Raw genomic sequence first — 18,014 nt, 5'->3', positions numbered from 1 at the left:
GGAATAAAGTATGCCTCACAGAAAAATTAGAAAATAAAATTAAATCCATTTGTCAAACAAAAATACTGAATTAGTGCTTATTTTTGTTACCCCATATTCTTGAGTTTATTTTCTAGGCTTATATAACACAAATACAGACATATATAAATGTATATACACATTTCCATACACACATAGACATTTATAGATGCATGCACACATAGATGTTTTTAATATGTACACCTATATGATTCTGTAGAAATTTGTAATGTGTCTATATTCAGATATGTATAGTTAAGAGGGAAAAAGGTAGAGAGGTAGATAAGTTGTATAATGGTCAATAAAGCCAGTAGACTGAACATGAAGAAATAGACCCAGTGTTATTTTGAATGATTGTGCGTTAAAAGAAGACTTTGGAACACCCACTCCCATACTGAGTATGCAAGGTTTTTAAATCACTGAAAAGCAAAATAGATTTCATTAGGGACTGGAGGGAGAGGAATTCAGAACAGATTCAAAAGAGGGAAGGTCTAAGAGTTCATATGTCACTTTTAAGTGTCCCTGTCCAAATATACCCATGTGCTTTAGTTTTCTTTTAGGCTTCTAAGCTCTCTGCTGTCCAAAAGTAACTTTGGAATAACATGTACTTTACATCCTAGGCTCCTATATTTAATAGACAATTCAGAAGTATGCATAAAATGTTTTTCTGTGAAAATGAAGAGAAATCATATGCTGAAAACTTCATAGAAGTTTTATTTTTAACAGAGGAGAAAGTTTTCCAATGAAAAATGACTTGAAAATAGAAGACGGCTGTTGCAGTGATACTTTCAAGATTCAATTAGTAGTTATTTGGATGACAACAAGGTCACTGGGAAGAAACTTATTAAAGAAACCATGAAGACTGCACCACTGCAATTCTCTATAAGGTCAGATGATAAAGTATTATATAAAAAAGACAGTAGGTGGGATGAAGAACTACAGATGAATACAAAATAGTATTTGAAAGGCAATTTCAGATACATTATTTCATTAGAAGCTAACCTTGCTGTCCTTGGTCTGTTCTTGTTCAGCATTTTAACACCAATTTGAGAAAGGACACAAGAAACAGTGCTCATTAAATCTGTGAATCAGTGACTGACACAAAATTAGGATTTAAAAACATCCCCATAGAGTTGACAGATGGACAAAAATTGTCAAAGACATACACACTCAGATACAGAAAATTAACTATTAGATTTCTGGTTAAGGATGCATTCTAAATAACCACTTAATGTAAAATACACTCAAAAGATGAATAATATCCATAAAACTTAAAGGTCAAACACTTCTAAATTACAATCTTAGCATTTATAAGAGAGGACTATCATAGACACATATTAATATTATTTGGGGCTTATCAAGTCACTTACAGTGTCCTATTCTGGGTTCCAGTAAAACATTCTGGAACCCCCAAAGAATCATGGCCAATCCCCCAAAATAGCATCCAAAAAATGTTAGAAAGCCTAGATACTTGAAAATAAACAAATTGTATCTTCAGATACCTTTTGTGCATTAAAAGTGTAGTAAAGATAATCTTATTTGAAATAAGAGATAAATTGCCAGGGTTCTAATAAAGATTATACTGGGAAAAATAAAACAGGCATTCAAAGAATGCCTGCAGAATTTGACTCATATTTGGAAACTACAGAAGGTGATCTTGTAAGAGTTTAGAATAGAGCAGTTACCAGAAATTTATGCGGCTAGAGGGTATGGAGTCGATAATATTCACAGGGAATATAATTATAGTTAGAGAAGAGGAATGTGCAAATGAAATATAGAATGGGAAATATGTATAGGAGGAAAATAGATACATGATTCCTTGAGGACATAAGTTAGGGGGAAGTAAGTAGTGGGTGGATTGAGAGAGGGAGAGAAATGACTAAGTAGTTTCTATTTGGTAATGGAAATATCACAAAATTGATTGTGGTGATGATTCCAAGATATGTGAACAAACAAAAAAGAAACAACTACTACACCGTTGCTCACTTACATGGAAAAATCATAATGATAAATGAATTATGTTTCAATAAAGCTTCTTTTAAGAAGTATAGCACAGCTTAATGTAACCATATTAACGTAGAATGCATTGGAGGTACTAAATTCACTATGTGCTAAGTTGACCTAGAGTTATCATGAGGACTCTGTTTAAAACCAATGTCCTAGCAAAAACAAAACTTCTGGCTTGTCCTTGCTCAAAGGCAAAAGGAGCTTCTCATAGTCTTGTCACCTTTAGAGAACCACTCAAAAGTGATGATATAAACACATAAGTGTATTGCTTCCAAAATTTTAATGTGACAAATGCTTAAAATTAAAAATAATGAGAAAAATCTATCATATGTCATTAAATTTGCCTGGAAGAAAGAATCCTAATCAAATACATATGAATATGAGAAGGATGTTTATTTACAAAGTACACTCTAACATTTTTATTGGTATCTTCAAGTAGTATTCAAAGAGGTTGCCATTTAATAGTTTATGAGTACAATACATTTTGATTGATATATCCCCTTTCAATAATCTCACTCATGCTCCTCTACACATTCATTCTCTCACTTTGCTTAATTTGATAGGATATACATTAGATTCTTCTATATTTCCAAATGTCTTTTAAATTTGTGTTAATTTGTGCATTAGTGAGAATGCTATGAGAAATTATACTCAAAGGAAATAAAAAATCTAGAAGCCTAAGGTACATTTTGGAAACATATGAACTATCAACATTGTATCAATAGGATATCAATAACATAAACAGATTTATAATGGACAATGAGGTTGAACCAGCAATAGTTTATCCCAAAGAAAAACCCATAACCGATGGGTTCATTGCTAAATTCTACCTTTTAAGAAATGTTACTATTTCCTGAAACACAAAGAATATAATATTACCAGTCATTCTATTGATACTATAGTCTTATGAAAAGTTAATATGCATGAAGTTGTAGAGGTCTGTAAATAAAATAATCTTATTTGAATCTTATGTAGGTGTTATTAACTCTGTAAACTGAGGTTTTAAGCAAGAGCACAATTAGAATGCTTTCCATGTTAAAATAGATTTTATTTAAGTAGTTGAACAAAAGAGTTGCCATTCAACAAAATGGTTTATGAATACAAAGCATCTTACTCAAAGATCTCCAAAGTTATCCCCCCATCCCTTCTAACCCTACCATTTTTTCCTGAATTTTTATAGTTGTAGAGAATGTACATTGAATTTTATGACTGCATTCTTTCCACGACCATATACTTTACACAACTACACCACTTCCCCACCTTCCTTTCATAAACTCCTTTCATTTTAATCTGTGCGAATCTGAGTTAGCCTAGGGATTTACACCACTTGAATTCTCAACTGCGTATTTCAATTAACATATTTGTGTACACTTGTATACCACCCTAAGTTTTTAACATATAAATTTAGGCTAGTTTCCACATATGAGAGAAAGCATATGTCCTTTTACTGTCTTTGTCTAACTTATTTCATGTAGTATATTTTCAAGGTCCTTCAATTTCTTTGCAAATGGTGCAAGATTATTTTATCTAATGGATGAGTAAAATTCTATATATACACACATATATATATACACATAAAATTGTATGTATATACATATATACATATAGAATTGTGTATATATACACAATAGAATTTTCCTGATTCATTGAAAAGCAGCAAGACAGATTCCATATTTCGGCTATGATGAATAGCGCTGGAATGAATATGGTTTTGTAGGTGTCCTGAGTCTATCTTTTCAATATATGCCCAATTGTGTGGAACTGCTGGGTCATACTGTATTTCTGTATTTAGTTTTTTTCTGTTTTTTAAAATATTTTTATTGTTTTTTTTATTTTTATAGAAGGGTTACATTATATTCACCAGATAGAAGGTGCATTACTTCACAAACATTGATACCCCTTCTCATGTCTTGGTCCCCATTTCCCTCCCCTCAGCCCCCATCCCTCATCTTGTTTTTCCCCCTTCCCTATCCAATTGCAAATATGTGTTCAGTTTTTTGAAGATCTGCCACATTGCTTTCTAAAGTGGCTGAATGAATTTACATTCCTATCAACTGTTCCTTTTCACCAAGATCAATTATATGTATTCTTTGATGATAGCTATTTGAATTGGGGTGAGGGGGATCTCAGTGTCGTTTAAAATGATTACATACAGGCTGGAAACCAGTGGCTACTGGTTTTCTAGCTACTAATAAGACTGAGATTGTGGATCATGGTTTGAAGTCAGCCTGGGCAGGAAAGTCTATTAAACTTATTTCCGATTTTTTAAATAAAAATGAAGAAATAGATTCATGTCTCAAGTGATAAAGTGCTAGCCCTGATCCTAAAAGCTCCAAGTCAGTGTCCAGTCTCTGAGTTCAATACCAAGGTCTGGCACAAGACCAACAACAAAAAAACCCAAAATGCATTAATAAAATGTATATATACCATTTGTAACAGGTCAGAATAAAAATAAAATCTAATTTTAATACTTTTATTCATCATTATGAAGTATTTATTCATGCTTTTACTGTGACCTCAAAAAAAAAACCAGGTAGCATGATTATGATTTGCTGGGTTTGGGGAAGCTCTCCTTTCAAAAGGTCAAGAGACTATATAATGGAAAGTAAAGGACCAAACTATGAATCAGTGGTTTGGTTACCCTCTTACCATTCAATATAACATTCTGATTTTCCACAGTTACTGAGATGCAAGGACATTCAATTAAATCATGATGTCAACAAAGATGATAACTTCTGCCAAACCAAAAATATGAGCAATAAGAAAAAATGTGAATTACATTTCATATGAAATAAATATTTTCCCATTATATACAAGTTTCCTTAGTGATTTTGGATCTCAGAGTAATATATGCTCCATTTTATTTAAAATTTATAAGATAAATTAATGAACAAAACAGAAATTAAGTAGTAACATATAAACTGAAGGCAAGGTCATCTCAAATGTTTTACTATTAATTTTGACATGAAATTACCTTTTATGCGTGTGGGTTATTTTATTTGTTTTTTTTTGTCTGTTTTTTGTTCATCAAGCAAGCTTTACTTTCAATAAAATCACACATAGATCAAAACACAGAGATTGTTGGTGACTTTAACACACCAATCTCACCTATGGACAGATTAACCAGGCAAAAACTCAACAGAGAAACCTCAGAATTGAACAATTGTATAGACCAACTAGATCTAACAGACCTGCAGATTATTCCATCCACCAACAACACAATATACGTTTTTTTCAGCAGCACATGGAACATTTTCCAAAATAGACCACATTTAGGGCATAAAACAAACCTGTGCAGATTCAGAAACACTGAAATTATTCCCTAAATTCTATTGAACCACAAGAGCATCAAATTGGAAATGAACGCCAATCTCCAAGAAAGAAAACTCCGTAACTCAGAGATTGAACAACATATTGTTGAATCACCAATGGGTCATCGAGGAGATCAGAACAGAAATTCAAGAGTTTATGAAATTTAACAAAACAGTGCACACAAAATACCAGCTCTTTTGGGACACAGCAAAGGTAGTACCCAGAGGAAAATTTATAGGTCTGAGTGCTTATATTAACAAATTGGAAAAATCACAAACCAACAATTTAATGTCGCACCTTAAACTCTTGGAAAAAGAGCAACAAACCAACCCTAACCCCAGTAGAAGGAAGCAAATTATCAAAATCAAAGCAGAATTAAATGAATTGGAGTCCAAAAAATCTGTAGAAAGAATCAATAAACAAGGAGTTGGTTCTTTGAAAAAAATTAACAAAATTGACAGACCTTTAGCAAATCTTACCAAAAAAAGAAGGGAGCATACTGAAATAAACAAAATCACAGATGAAAATGGTAATATCACGACAGAAATTATCAAGTTCCAGAGCATCGTAAGGGAATACTTTTCAAATCTTTATACCAATAAATGTGAGAATCTAGAAGATTCGGATAAATTTCTAGCCAATATTATCATACTCACACTGACTTAACCCAACTAAACAGGCCGATTTCAAGCACTGAAATAAAAATGGCAATAAGAGAACTTCCACCTAAAAAAAGCCCAGGGCCAGATGGATTCACAGCTGAATTCTATAAGGTCTTCAAAGAACAGTTCACACCAATACTCCTCAACCTCAACGAAATTGAAAAAGAAGACTTTTTCCCAAACTCATTCTACAAAGCTAGTATAATCCTCATTCCAAAACCAGACAGAGATTCATCAAGGCAGAATAGATCCATTTATTGCTGAATATTGATGCAAAAGTTCTCAACAAAATACTGGCCAGCCGTCTTCAGCAACTCATGAAAAAAATTGTACACTAGGATCAAACAGGATTCATTACAGGGATGCAAAGCTGATTCAACATACACAAGTGAATTAATATAATCAACAGGAGCAAGAACAAGAATCACATGATTGTCTTAATAGATGCAGAAAAGGCATTTGACAAGATCCAACATCCCTTTATGCTAAAAGCTCAGGAGAAACTAGGAATCCATAGAACATTCTTCAGTATAATAAAGGCTGTATATGACAAACCCAAGCTAGCATTATACTTAATGATGAAAAGCTAAAGCTATTTCCTCTAAAATACAGAATGAGACAAGGATACCCACTCTCTCCACTCCTTTTTTTGCATTTTTATTGTAATTAGTAAAAGGGTTACATGATATTTGCCAGATAGAAGGTGCATTAATTCACATACATTGATACCCTTTCACATCTCTTGGTACCCATTACCCTCCCCCCCACTCCCCACCCGTCTTGGTTTTCCCCCCTTCCCTATCAAATTTCAAATAACCAAATACAAATAAATTCAATATATCAGATAACAAAGTGAGATACTATACCAATATGAGATAACCAAGGGACAGCAAAGGAGATGAGAGACAACATAGTACATTAAGGACAACAATCATTCGTTATATGGCTTTTGTTTCAGTATCCTGGAGGTCAACATTGTGAAAATGACAATATTGCCAAGGGCTATCTACAAATTCAACACAATAGCCATCAATATCCCAATGGCATTCTTTAAAGAAATAGAAGAGGCAATCCAAAATTTCATATGGAAAAATAAAAGACCCCATATAGCAAAAATACTTCTTAGCAGAAAGAACAGCGCTGGAGGAATTTCAATTCCAAACTTTAGACTCTATTACAGAGCTATAATTATCAAAACAGCTTGGTACTGGCACAGGAACAGGCCTGAAGACCAATGGAATAGAACTGAAGACCCAGATATTAAACCACAGACCTATGGCCACCTAATCTTTGACAAGGGAGCCAAAAAATTAGAATGGAAGAAAGACAGCCTCTTCAACAAGTTGTGCTGGCAGAACTGGTTAAGCACCTGCAGAAAACTAAAGTTGGATCCTTCTTTGTCACCTTGCACTAGAATTACCTCCAAATGGATCAAAGACCTGGAGATAAAAGCTGACACACTGAAAACTTTACAGGAAGGAATAGGAAATACAGTAGGCCTCCTTGGCACAGGTAGAAACTTTCTTAATAAGGACCAAGAATCACAACAAATCAGAGAAAGGCTGGATAAGTGGGACTGCATTAAACTGCGGAGCTTTTGTATGGCAAAGGACATAGCTAGTAAATTAATTAGGAAGCCTACAGAGTGGGAGAAGATCTTCACCAACGATACAACGGACAAAGGCCTCATATCTAAAATATATCAACAGCTCCAAAAATTGAATCACTCCAAAACTAATCTCCAAAGTAACAACCATCCCATCAAAAAATGGGCCAAAGACTTAAAGAGAGTCTTCTCTGAAGAAGAAACAAAAATGGCCTATAGACACATGAAGAAATGCTCAACATCTCTGGTCATAAAAGAAATGCAAATCAAAACAACTCTAACATTCCACCTCACTCCAGTTAGAATGGCCAGGATCAGGAAAACGAATGACAACAGATGCTGGAGGGGATGTGGCCAGGAGGGATCACTACTACACTGTTGGTGGGAGTGCAAACTCGTTCAACCACTATGGAAAGCAGTATGGCAGTTCCTCAAAAGGCTAAACATAGAGCTCCCCTATGACCCAGCAATTCCACTACTTGGCATTTACCCAACCATCCAGAAACTAGGGCATACTAAATCCACTAGCACAACAATGTTCATTGTAGCACTATTCACCATAGCAAAGATATGGAACCAACCTAGATGTCCCTCAGTTGATGAGTGGATCAACAAGTTGTGGTATTTGTACACAATGGAATTCTATGCTGCTGTCAGAAAGAATGACATTGCACTATATGTTAGGAAATGGAAAGTCTTAGAAAAGATCATATTAAGTGAAGTAAGCCAGACTCAAAGGAACTTAGGCTCAATGGTTTCCCTCATTTGTCATAATCAGTAGAAACCTTGGGCTCTACTAGCAGAGATCTGCAATAGAGCATAATCTCCACTCCTTTTTAACATAGTATTAGAACTCCTAGCCAGTGCAATAAGGCAAGAAGCCAGTAAAGGGGATCCAAACAGGGAAAGAGGAAGTGAAGCTTTCCCTCTTTGAGGATGACATGATTCTGTATTTAAAGAACCCTATAGACTCCACTCCCAAGCTGCCTGAGCTGATTCAAAACTTTTTTTGTTTATTCTTTTTGCCAGTCCTCAGTCTCATTTAGCTTTTTCTACTCAAGAGTCAACCACTTGAGTCACAACATCATTTTTTGTTTTTTGCTGGTTCATTAGAAATAAAGTATCATGAGCCCTAGATAGCCCTCAGAATAGTTGATTAGTAAATTTATTTTTAAAAGACTTCACATACACACATCAAAATAGCTGATCAATTTTTAATGAAGCCATTAAAATTAAAGATGCCATTTTTGTCAAAGTGATAAAAATGTCTCTCATCTAAAATGCTCTGATACTCTGAGTTAAGAACATTAGAACCAAGAGACTTATAAACTATTTTGGCTTTAAGGAGGAAGACAGCTATAAAATTTGGAAACTTTCCTAATCTTAAGCATTAGACTTGATGGATTGTTTTATTGCTGATATTTTAAGAGAGAATATTAGAGATACAGAACAGATAATCACTTTTAACTATAAAGAAAATCTTAAAGGACTTTGAAACATTCATAAGGATTGTCCAGTATCTTTTAGACTTGTTTTAGTAAAATACAGACAATGGGTGCTTGGGGATTGTTTGTCATAGTTAAAAGGTTTTTTTTTTTCATTTCATGATGGTTTTTCTCATTTTTGGTCATTTCTTTTTTTAATTTTTTAATTTTTTTATATATTTCTTATTGTAATTAATGAAAGGGTTACATGATATTTGCCAGATAGAAGGTGCATTAATTCACATATATTGATACCCTTTCATACATCTTGGTCCCCATTACCCTCCCCTCCACCCACCCCCGTCTTGGTTTTCCCCCCTTCCCTATCCAATTTCAAATAACCAAATACAAATAAATCCAATATATCAGATAACAAAGTGAGATACTGTAACAATATGAGATAACCAAGGGACAGCAAAAGAGATGAGAGATATCATAGTACATTAAGAACAACAAGCATTCATTATATGGCTTTTGTTTCAATATCCTGGAGGTCTTTTCAATTAACTTCATACTATATGGCCTTATGTATCAAGGTTTTGCTCTATTGCAGATCTCTGCTAGTAGAGCCCAAGGTTTCTACTGATTATGACAAATGAGGGAAACCATTGAGCCTAAGTTCCTTTGAGTCTGGCTTACTTCACTTAATATGATCTTTTCTAAGACTTTCCATTTCCTAACATATAGTGCAATGTCATTCTTTCTGACAGCAGCATAGAATTCCATTGTGTACAAATACCACAACTTGTTGATCCACTCATCAACTGAGGGACATCTAGGTTGGTTCCATATCTTTGCTATGGTGAATAATGCTGCAATGAACATTGTTGTGCTAGTGGATTTAGTATGCCCTAGTTTCTGGATGGTTGGGTAAATGCCAAGTAGTGGAATTGCTGGGTCATAGGGGAGCTCTATGTTTAGCCTTTTGAGGAACTGCCATACTGCTTTCCATAGTGGTTGAACAAGTTTGCACTTCCACCAACAGTGTAGTAGTGATCCCTCCTGGCCACATCCCCTCCAGCATCTGTTGTTATTCGTTTTCCTGATCCTGGCCATTCTAACTGGAATGAGGTGGAATGTTAGAGTTGTTTTGATTTGCATTTCTTTTATGACCAGAGATGTTGAGCATTTCTTCATGTGTCTATAGGCCATTTTTGTTTCTTCTTCAGAGAAGACTCTCTTTGAGTCTTTGGCCCATTTTTTAATGGGATGGTTGTTACTTTGGAGATTAGTTTTGGAGTGATTCAATTTTTGGAGCTGTTGATATATTTTAGATATGAGGCCTTTGTCCGTTGTATGGTTGGTGAAGATCTTCTCCCACTCTGTAGACTTCCTAAGTAATTTACTAGCTATGTCCTTTGCCATACAAAAGCTCCACAGTTTAATGCAGTCCCACTTATCCAGCCTTTCTCTGATTTGTTGTGATTCTTGGTCCTTATTAAGAAAGTTTCTACCTGTGCCAAGGAGGTCTAGTATATCCCCTATTCCTTCTTGTAAAGTTTTCAGTGTGTCAGCTTTTACCTGTAGGTCTTTGATCCATTTGAAGTTCATTCTAGTACAGGGTGACAAAGAAGGATCCAACTTTAGTTTTCTGCAGGTGCTTAACCAGTTCTGCCAGCACAACTTGTTGAAGAGGCTGTCTTTCTTCCATTCTAATTTTTTGGCTCCCTTGTCAAAGATTAGGTGGCCATAGGTCTGTGGTTTAGTATCTGGGTCTTCAATTCTATTCCATTGGTCTTCAGGCCTGTTCCTGTGCCAGTACCAAGCTGTTTTGATAATTATAGCTCTGTAATAGAGTCTAAAGTTTGGAATGGAAATTCCTCCTGCACTGTTCTTTCTGCTAAGAAGTATTTTTGCTGTATGGGGTCTTTTATTATTCCATATGAAATTTTGGATTGCCTCTTCTATTTCTTTAAAGAATGTCACTGGAGTATTGATGGGTATTGCGTTGAATTTGTAGATAGCCCTTGGCAAGATTGTCATTTTCACAATGTTGATTCTTCCCATCCAGGAGCATGGGAGGTTTTTCCATTTCCTTAGTTCTGCTTTAATTTCCTTTTTTAGGGTTTTAAAGTTTTCATCAAAAAGGTCCTTTACATTCTTAGTTAAGCTAATTCCTAGGTACTTGGTTTTTTTTTTTTTTTTTTTTTTTTTGAGGCTATTGCGAAAGGTGTTGCTTTCCTGATTATTGCCTCGTTCCTCTAACAGTTGGCGTAGAGGAAGGTAGTTGATTTTTGACATAGCTGCAATTTTACTTCTCTGTCTTCGAATTCGTTAAGATGATCTATTTACATTTTTCTCAGATAAACTTTGTTGCATTGTAAAGGTGATGCACAGAGGGATTTCAGTTATATAAATAAGGTAATGAATACATTTCTTGTCAAACATTGTTAATGCTTTTCTTGTTTTTCTCCCAATTTTCCATCCCTTGACTCCACCCCTCCAGTTGTAAAGTTTATTTCCAACCTAGTGTCTTCTGAATATTGCTGTTGCACTGGTTTACCCTTTGACGTTTGTTTCACAAGTTTGTTATTCCCCTTTCCTTCCCCAAATCAGATAAACATATATACAAGACACAGGGTACCAGAATCAGAAACAGTGACTACAGGGGATAAATCAAAGAAGATAAAAAGAAAAAAGAAATAACTTCATACAGTACATTAAAAACAACAAAAATATAAATCTTGTTTCCATTACTTGGAGTTCATTAAGATTATCATAATTTTCCATGATCATATATACATAGCTATTGAGGTATTAGGATCTTGTGATAGGACTATCATAGACATATACTAAATATTATTAATGACAGTAACCATGGAGCCTATGTTTCTTCCAGTTTGGCTTTCTTCACTTAATATGATTTTTTCAAGTCCTTCATTTCCTTATGAATGGGGTCATGTCATTTTTTTCTCAGGGAAATATAGAATCCCATTGTGCTTATCTTATAAACCCTTAGACTCTTAATCTACCTACCTCCATGAAACCAGCAACCCGTCCAATTCGGATCCCTCATCTTCTTCATCCATTCACCTACTGAGGGACATCAGTTTGGTTCCATATTTTAGTTATGATAAATAATTCTACAATGAACATAGTTTTGCCGGTAGCTTTAGTGTGGCCTTTTCTGTGATTGTTTGGGTAAATGCCCAGAAGTGGGATTGTGGTATTATAGGGGAGCTCTATGTTTAGTATTTTGAGGAACCTCTATACAGCTTTCTGGAGTGATGAAACAAGTTTATATATCTACCACAATGTAGTAGTGCTCCATTTTGGCCACATACCTGCCAGGATCTGTTATTATTTGTTTTCTTGATAATGGCCATTCTAATGGCCAGAGATGTTGAACATTTCTTCATATGTCTATTAGCTATTTATATTTCATCTCCAGAGAAGTCTCTCTTTAAGTACTTAGCTCACTTATTAATGGAGTGGTTGTTTCAGGATTTTTTCCATTTGGAGATTTCACTATTTGAGCTTTAAATATATATATGTGTGTGTGTGTATGTATATATATATACATATATAGAAAAATGAAGCCTTTGTCCATTGTAATAACTAAAGAAAAACTCCTAATCTGTGGACTTTATATTTATTCAGTAGCTATGTCCTTTGCCATGCAGAAACTTTACTGTTTAATGTAATCCCATATATCCAGTCTTTCTTTGATCCATTGTGTTTCTGGATCTTTGTTTGTGAAGTTTTCACCTGTGCCAAGGAGTTCTAGTGTATCCCCTATCCCTTCCCGTAATATTTTCAGGATATCTTATCTTGAGGTCTTTGTTCCATGGGGAGTTAATTTTGCAGCAGTATGTTATGTAAGGGTTTAACTTCAGTTTTCTACATGTGAATAGCCAGTTCTGCCAGCACCATTTGTTGAAGAGGCTGTCTTTCTTCCATCTGATAATTTGGGGCTGTTTTATCAAAGATTGTGTGGCCATTGGATTGTGGGGTCATTTCTAGGTCTTCAGTTCTGTTCTGTTTGTCCTAGGGCCTGTCCTTGTGCTAGCACCAAGCTGTTTTTATATGTACAGCTTTGCAATAGAGTTTAAAGATTGGTCTTGATATTCCCCCAGCACTGTTTTTCCCATTGCGAATGTTTTTGCTATTTAGGGTCTTCTATTATGCCATATGCATTTTCCAGCAACGTTTTTGCTGAGTGATTCTATTTAGTCTTTACTTCTGGCTTATAGAAAGTTTTAAGTTTTTAATCTGAACTCTTAAAAAAAAGGTAGCTATAGCCATTTTTGTGTTTTCTTTAAAAAGAAGCAATGCCAACTAATTTTGTCTGCGTGTGCTTTTAGTTATTGCTGACCCTGTGAGTTTATTCAATACATTTGACTAATGGCACCATGCCCAGTGAAGTATAGCACTTCACATTCTGTGTAAACCATACACACCGAGATGATATTGTGAGCATTGTCCCCAGAGGTTTCCTGGTGAATGAGCAGTCCTGAAAGTAAGCATAGGCTACATTATTACAGGGTCATGAAAATAATGTAGATGTGGACCTGAAATAAAAATGATAATAGTAATAAATAAATAAAGATTTTTAAATCCTTGTGGATTTTCTAATGCAATTTTGACACAAAATTAAAGTTAAGGAAACTCATAAATAAAACATTAGGAAGGAATGAAAATAGTTTTATGTGGAGACAGATCATGGATAAAGTTGGACAAAAAAAGCCAAACAAAATCAGGTGGTTGCTTTTGAAAATAATCGTTAAATTTGCAATAAAATCTAAACAGTATGAGAGATTCTTTAAACACTCCCAATGAAACTGTATCTCAACAGAGTGGTTTGGGAAAATAGAATTTATTTATCCTATAACAATTAATAATCAATCCTTAGCAGAGATTAGGAAATATGCATGTGTCAGTTGGTCACACTTGTAATCCTAGCTACTCCAGAGACTGATATCTCAAGATTCAAGTCCAAAGCTAGCCAAGAAATACGTTACTCTTATCAGCAACAAATTATCAAAAAGCTGAAACTGGAGGTATGGTAGTCTCTCTGACACGAGAGCAAGACCCTGAGTTGCAGCCTCTGTACCAACACACACACACACACACACACACACACACACACACACACACACACACAGTGGTGATCATTTCTGTGTATGCTATTTTTCTTTTTATCCTCCATTTCCTGAATACTGGGACAATAAACACTTCTATATTTTTTGGAATCTCAAAACAGCCCAATCTGGAAATTGTTCTCTCATGTATGATAGCGATCAGAAGAATTGCAGAAATTTTCCTCTCCTGTAAACTCTCCCCCTTCTCACACAACATCCAGTCATCACACAAGCATCCCAAGAATTATCTCAGGAATATAAAATAAGAGTGCCTTGTCTTAAAATAAAAGATAGAGCTGAAGAGGTTACTAGAATTAAGATTGATACTTATGGAACTTCTAAGTTCAATATTTTGAAACTTTGATATTTTTATTGCTTGCTATACCACTGATGCTTGATTGAAGTTCCTTTGTCTTAATTCTTGATCTCATATTAATGGATCAATCATTGAGATTCTAAAACTCACTAAGGGAAATAGTTACCAATGCATAGTTTATGTTTTAACTTAAAATGGAATTTAAATTAATTTCCAACACTAAGGTTATATTCCACCATGCACATGTAAAGGCAAAATCAGTTCCACTTTTATTCTGGTTTAAGGGAATATGGCGCTTCATAAACTACAGGACATTGGAGAAGAGGCCCATTCCTGCAATGGCCTCAAAAGATCTGATACAGACAGACCAGGCAAAAGGACTCTGTATTTTACAAAGATGATGAAATACTTCAGTGCAGTTTCAGAAGTCCTGAGGGCTTCATTTTAATTACCACAGAGAAATTCATGCAGTCTAACATTCTTTTAATTATCTAGAATCTTTCTGACAAGGATGTATGTTTATTACTCCTTCTAAAGGTATACTGGCAACAACTGCCTTTTAAATACTGTATCTGTTACAGAAAAAAATATTGCATTTTACCAAATTATGGCTTTGGAAAATGGAATTTCACTTGATGAGGACTAAGAAATACACTTGATAGAAAAGACTAACAATAGTGAAAAAATCCTATGAACTGTTTGCAACACTGGATTTATATATTAAAGGTAGGATCAAAATATTTTTAAAAAATCACTGAAAGGAGGGCAAACCATGTATCCTGGTTTTCAGGCCAAAATATGGCCAATCTTACAGTTAATAGAAGGCAAAATTGTTTATTCAATGCCCTTTTTAGCTTATCAATAGGTTATGATTGATTATTTTTGATACAACGTAATTGGGGTTCTAAGAGCAAACAGTATTTTAATAATTACCAAACTCTATAAAACTAATAATGCTTGAAAACAAAATGAATCAATGTATTTTTGTACGTGGTTGTCAAAATGCTAATATTGGAGAAATCATTTTCTAAGGTAAAAGAAACTAGAAAGGAAGGTCCTTATACGAGGCTGATTTAGCTCAGCAGTAGAACATCTGCCTCATCAACATCATAAAAGAAGGACTGAGATAAAATCTCAGTAGCTGCAAAAAAACAAACATGAGGAATAAAAGCTGTAAAAAGCTGTATGTAGCATTTAGAGCCTTAGAATTATGAAGTAGGCATGTATTCCCTGATACACCCTAAGCCACTTTCCAGTAAAACAATCATTGGACACTGAGTAATATAATCTGATCAGAAACATGATGAGATGATTGCACAGATGTTCTGGGTAAAGGAGGCTCATTTCTGTAATCCTAGCTACTCAGGAAGCTGAGAACTTGACGTCAGTACAATCAAAAAAGACCTTGAGACATGATCTTTCTAATAATCAACAAAAAAGCTATGCTGTAGGTGTAGCTCAAGGGGCAGAGTACCAGCTGAGCAAACAAGGAAATCAAACAAGCTCAAGACCCTGCAAACTAGGGACATTACACTGACATGGCATTTTTATACCTATAAATAAATATGAGGGAGAGCAAGGGGGATAAAAATTAGAGAAAAATCTCTCTCCAAGTGTAGAGCACAGAAACAAGAGAATTAAGCATGGTTTCTGGGTTTTTGCTTAAAGAAATGATAAGCCATATAATAAATGATTGTTGTTCTTAAGGTACTATGTTATCTCTCATCTTTTTTGCTGTCCCTTGGTTATCTTATATTGTTACAGCATCTCACTTTGTTACCTGATATATCAGATATATTTGTATTTGGTTATTTGAAATTGGATAGGGAAGGGGGGAAAACAAGATGAGGGGCAGGGGTGGGGTGAGGGAAATGGGGACCAAGACATGAGAAAGGGTATCAATGTATGGGAATTAATGCACCATCTATCTGGCAAATATCATGTAACCCTTCTATTAATTACAATACAAATATATATAAAAAAGAAATGATTGATACCTTAGTGTTACACAATGGAAAGTATCTAGTAAAGGACAGAAGACACCAAAAGGTGTCTTTTTAGGTGTCTTTCTAACAGATTGCTACATCACTAGCAGGAATAAAATTCTCATCATATAGTGTGTTCAATGTAAAAGTACTGTGATTTTAATTTATGAGTCCACTCACTTGAGTTCCTGAACATATATTTTGTTAAAGCCCTAGTGAAAATTGTTTTAAGCATCAATGTTACATATTACAATAATTTTTAGCTAAGTATTCTAGTTAAATGATAACAAGTTAAGTTGTAAATATATGTTTCACAGGTTTTTGTTTGTATATTTGGTAGCCTCAAAGGAGCCTAAGTATAAAGGCCTATTTCAAACATGCTAAATATGACAAATTAAGTAAAATTTTATTGATAGATTTTCTTGAGAATTAAACAGGCTTTTATTAACACATTTTATGATATTTCGCAATTTATTTTACTGAAATAAATTTATTGTATAAATTTTTCCAGTGTTGCCTCACCTTCTCATCTTTGTATAGCAAGTTTCTTGAAGTAATTATTATGTGTGTGTAATGTACACATCACCCTAGCTATTTCCCCTCTTGGTTGTTATTCCCATTCCACTTCACAATCATGACATATTATGTATATTTTTAGTTCTAGATTCTGAGTGTAAATGGAAAACTTGTCTTTGAGATCTCTGCTTCTCTCCATTTTCCTGCAGAGGACATATTGCATTATGGTTGAGTAACACCCCAATTGGTGTACCTACCATATTTTCCTTATCAAGTCATCAGTTGTGAATTATACTAGCTATTGAAAGAGTACTGTTATGAACATGGGCGTATAGGCATCTCTCTGGCATTTTATTTTATATTCCTTTGAATAAATATGACCAAGAGCTTTACGACAGGATCAAATGGTAGTTCTAATTATAGCTTACTGAGAACTCTTTGTACTGATTTTAGTATGGGTATCCACAAAAAAACACTGATTTGCGAAAATAGCAAGATTTCCTTGAGTATTCATGCATGCATGTATGTATGTACATGTGTTTGTGTACACAGGAAAATGATTTGCCTAACATGCAGGCAAGCATATAAAAAAGAAGTTTATGATTTTAGAGGATAGAGTCAAGTTCCAGTGGAAGAAAACTGAGGTCATTGGATTACTAACGAATGTTGGGTGTAGCATGAAAAAACAGTAGTGAAGAATAAAGGTGGTAGGTGGGTAATTTGTAATAATAGCTCTTTCAACAATAGGATAATTGTCACAGCATTCATCAGATATTCATTATGCAGAGCATTTAAAAATACCATACAATGTGACTATGAAAGAGTAATGAAGACATGAGATATTTTTATATTAAAAAGTAATCCCTTTTTAAAAATCATGAGTATAAAAATAAGTCTTGCAAAAAGCTACTTGTTGTTTGAAATGGAAATACTTACATGGAACAAATAAAATCATAGATATCAATAAATACATCTCTTACAAATGACTCAAAGAACCACAGTCCTGATGAGAGCACAATAATTAGTA

General features: G+C 34.4%; 1 protein-coding gene and 1 pseudogene across 2 annotated transcripts in view; one reads left to right on the top strand and one right to left on the bottom strand.

The window, feature by feature from the left end:
• The window catches only part of Lrfn5 (leucine rich repeat and fibronectin type III domain containing 5), a 245,700-nt gene that overhangs the window by 131,677 nt on the left and 96,009 nt on the right, over positions 1–18,014 (bottom strand). The gene's annotated exons all lie outside the window — the stretch shown is intronic.
• The window catches only part of LOC150055068 (lamina-associated polypeptide 2, isoforms beta/gamma pseudogene), a 53,080-nt pseudogene continuing 49,841 nt past the window's right edge, over positions 14,776–18,014 (top strand).

This window comes from Megascapheus bottae, chromosome 14 (assembly GCF_031878675.1).
Source record: "Megascapheus bottae isolate mThoBot1 chromosome 14, mThoBot2.hap1, whole genome shotgun sequence".
Taxonomy (NCBI): Eukaryota; Metazoa; Chordata; class Mammalia; order Rodentia; family Geomyidae; genus Megascapheus; species Megascapheus bottae.
The sequence above is the reverse complement of the archived record's forward strand: the minus strand, read 5'-3'. Positions and strand labels throughout refer to the sequence as shown.